Here is a 3465-nt window from a genome sequence, read left to right as displayed (position 1 = left end):
ATAGAGAGGCAAAATATTTGGGTTCTTAGTGTATTCCACTTCCCCTCCATCCATCTTCTGGTGCCCCCACTGAGGAGCACTGATGCTCTGATTTGAAGGTTAAAGAAGTGTTTGAAGGCTAACAAGCGGTTGGCGGATGGCCGAAATTTTTGGTGGTTGTGCTTGAAGATAGCAGTGATGATGGAGCCAGGCTTGGGCCCCATATTTACAAGTGTTGAAGGCCCTAAAGATTGGTTAGTAGATTTTGAATTGTGGATGCTATTGATGCACATGGTGATAGATTTGGAAAAGTTGCAGACGATGCCATTATTGATGCACGGACGTGCAAAGATTTGGTACAATGATTTGAAGTCTGATGGTCAAAGTTGCAAAGGCAGGAATTGCAAAGGCAGGAATTGCAAAGGCAGTTTCTAGAGCAGTTTCGAGAAGTGATCACCCCAATAGAGGCTGGTGCTAAGCTGAAAGCGGTACGCCAAGACATAAGTAAGGATTTTTTTCATTTTTTCTTGAGTAGTTTGAAGTATGTTGGAAACAGTTAGAGGTTGCTACTGGGTGAGAGGAAATCATATTTTTAAGCTGTCAAAATTTCTTGAGTGCTTGCATATGAGGATCAGAGATAAGGTGGAAGATGGTGCTGATACCTATGAAGACATGGTGTATCTGGCCAAGATGAAGAGAAAAAAGGTGATATTAAAGCTGGAGCTGGGTTTGCTGAAGCCTGCAGATTATGTGTCTGTTGCAAGGCTAGCAGAGTATTCTATGGTCCAATCAAAGGTAATTCCAAGTGTGCAAGATGCAAATCCTGTTGAGGTAAGCCCAACAATTGATTATGTTCCTTGGAGGTTTCCAGTTTATGATGTGCATGTGCTAGTGATGGACAAGCTTGTCAAAGAGGATAAGCCCCTTGTTAAAGTGAGCCAGTGTGCCAAAGAGGAAGCAGGTGTTGGGATTCTAGAGCATATTAAAGAGGTAGATCCTGTTCTTGTGGAAAGTTTGCATTAGAAGGTAGCGGAGAGCAATCAAGTTGCAAAAAACCAAGGATTTAGAAGTAGATGAAGAAAGTGTGCAAAGCCTAGACGATGGTCAAGCTGTTGTGGAGCAACAAGCAGTTGAAGATACTAATACCGAGTCAGTGTATGATGTTGATGAAGATGGAGATGCCAGTTCTATTTTCTGGGGTACAAGCGAAGAAGATGGACCGGATTAGCCCACTTCTATGACGAGGAGACCGAGTCTGATAAGCCAGGTTGGTAAAGGTAAAGCTACCTGATTATGTGTCTAATGATGTGGTTGTAGCCAATGTGGAAGAAGAACAAGTTGAAGTGCCCAAGCAAGTGAGAGAGGATATGCTATCAAAGGTGACATGCAATGGTCTGAAAAAAACTTATACGGCTACACACAAGCAGGTTTTCCTGGGGCATTGTCCTAGGGCGATCACTTTTCAAAATGTGTACCATATCATGAGAAGATTATTAATAGTTCAAAATGTACAATTTTATATCTGCAATAGAGGGGGATTGGGTTTTTTTAAACAAAACCACAATGTAAATATTGTTTTATCCCAAGTGGGATCATTACCGCTAGATTTACATATTATTTTTGACTTAATTGTGTTGGTTGCTATGAAACACGAGTGTCCACGAGTGGTTTTTGTTTCATACTTGGAAGTTCTTTGTGATTGGTGAGAAATTGGCATTGAGATGCCATATTGCAAGGCAAAGCATGGAAAAAATCTTTATTTATAGAATGTGGAAGCAAATGATGAGAGTTTGGATGGCACTTGACTCTAATAATGTAACTCTACTCGACTCTACTGTAATTATAGACATTTAAATATGCCTCCATGGTGATGCAGTGCACAATATCTTTTTAAATGATGACTAGTAACTTGGCCATCTTTGTAAGTATCTCAAACTGAGAAACAAGCTGCCCAAACAATACCTTTTTGTAGTCAATGACAAAGTTGTTTGGTCTAGAAAAAAGGAAAGTGATTCTTTTGTAAGCACCACATTCTCATGATGTGAGAATGTTCAAGTTCCCAATTGAGGTGAATTCTAGTTTTAATGGATGAAGATGGTATTTTTCTATCGTTTCTCTGCACAAATTGCTTTCACTGTTAAGTTTTTAGTGAAATGTTTAAGTTTTCAATTAGCTTTTAAATGAGGTTTTTATCTTTTGATTGAAATTTTGTGTTTTCCTTAATTAAGCTTCAAAAGTGACGGTTTCAAAGATATTGCATTCCTTTGTTTCAATTCTATGCAATTCTCCAACTTGGCCCATTGTTGTTGTTAATTCATAAAAATGCAATTCATTGTATAGTTTCTCTATGGAATTTTCTTTTTATTTTAGTTCTTTATTTAAAGATGTTAAGGTGGCTTTAAGTATACAAGTCACTTTCACAGTTTTGAAAGTTCATTTCTCACTCTTAGAGCACTCTAGCTCTAAGCCTTCTTTGTTAGCTCCTTGGCCACACAGCTATGGTGACACGCATGACACTCTCCTTGCACTGCTTGCTAAGGTTGTTAGGTATGTGGGAACCTATTTTATAAAATCTATGAGATCATTATCACTTGACGTAGTTGGTGATGTCATCACCCTTATCACATTGGTTCTATAAGCCCTCTCATGTATATTTTCTAAGTTCAATTACTTAGATTGTTCATCTATTAAGTTGCAACTCCTATGTCTCAATGCGAGTGGTTCCCTGTGTGTGTGTGTGTGTGTGTGTGTGTGTGTGTGTGTGTGTGTGTGTGTGTGTGTGTGTGTGTGTGTGTGTGTGTGTGTGGAAATATGTTACATATTTATAGATCTGTCATAAAGGCCACGGTGGCCTGCCTCATGTCTACCTTTGTGAAGGCATAACAGTCTTCTACTATATTTTGCTTGATCAAATTCCAAGGAATCAAGGACCTAAAGCTACCTTGATGGTCATAGTGACATTGGTTCCTCACGATCCATATTGAGCCACAATATCTAGCATCTGAAAAAGTTTAAACAATGCTACATAACTAGGTCTTGGGACTTAAAAGTACCAAATGTGATTGTATACACAGATATTTTGCAATCCACTTTATATTGCCACAGAGGGAGAATAAAATGCCACCAGTCCTTGACGCTTTTGCATTTCCAAAATACATGCTTCACATTTTTATAACCTTTACACCTGCTACATTTACCATCTTCTTTAGTAGCATGGATCCCACAGGTAAGGCACCAACAATCAATTGCCACAAAAAATGTTGGTGTTTAAAGGAGAAATTTATAGTTCGTACATTTGCCGATACATGACACCACTAGTCCTCTAACTTGAACATGTTCCATTACTTAATACATCTAGCAGTCAAATCATACTTGTGAAGCAATAATCAGTAAAATTTGTTGGTTGGAGCCTTCCATCAAAGGCCTTGAAAATTGGGTAGTTTCCAATCCGACGGTGTTTGTCCACTTGCATTGTGTTGAGAGAAG

The sequence above is a fragment of the Adiantum capillus-veneris genome, chromosome 6 (genome assembly GCF_014529385.1).
Source record: "Adiantum capillus-veneris isolate H3 chromosome 6, ASM1452938v2, whole genome shotgun sequence".
Classification (NCBI taxonomy): Eukaryota; Viridiplantae; Streptophyta; class Polypodiopsida; order Polypodiales; family Pteridaceae; genus Adiantum; species Adiantum capillus-veneris.
The sequence above is the reverse complement of the archived record's forward strand: the minus strand, read 5'-3'. Positions refer to the sequence as shown.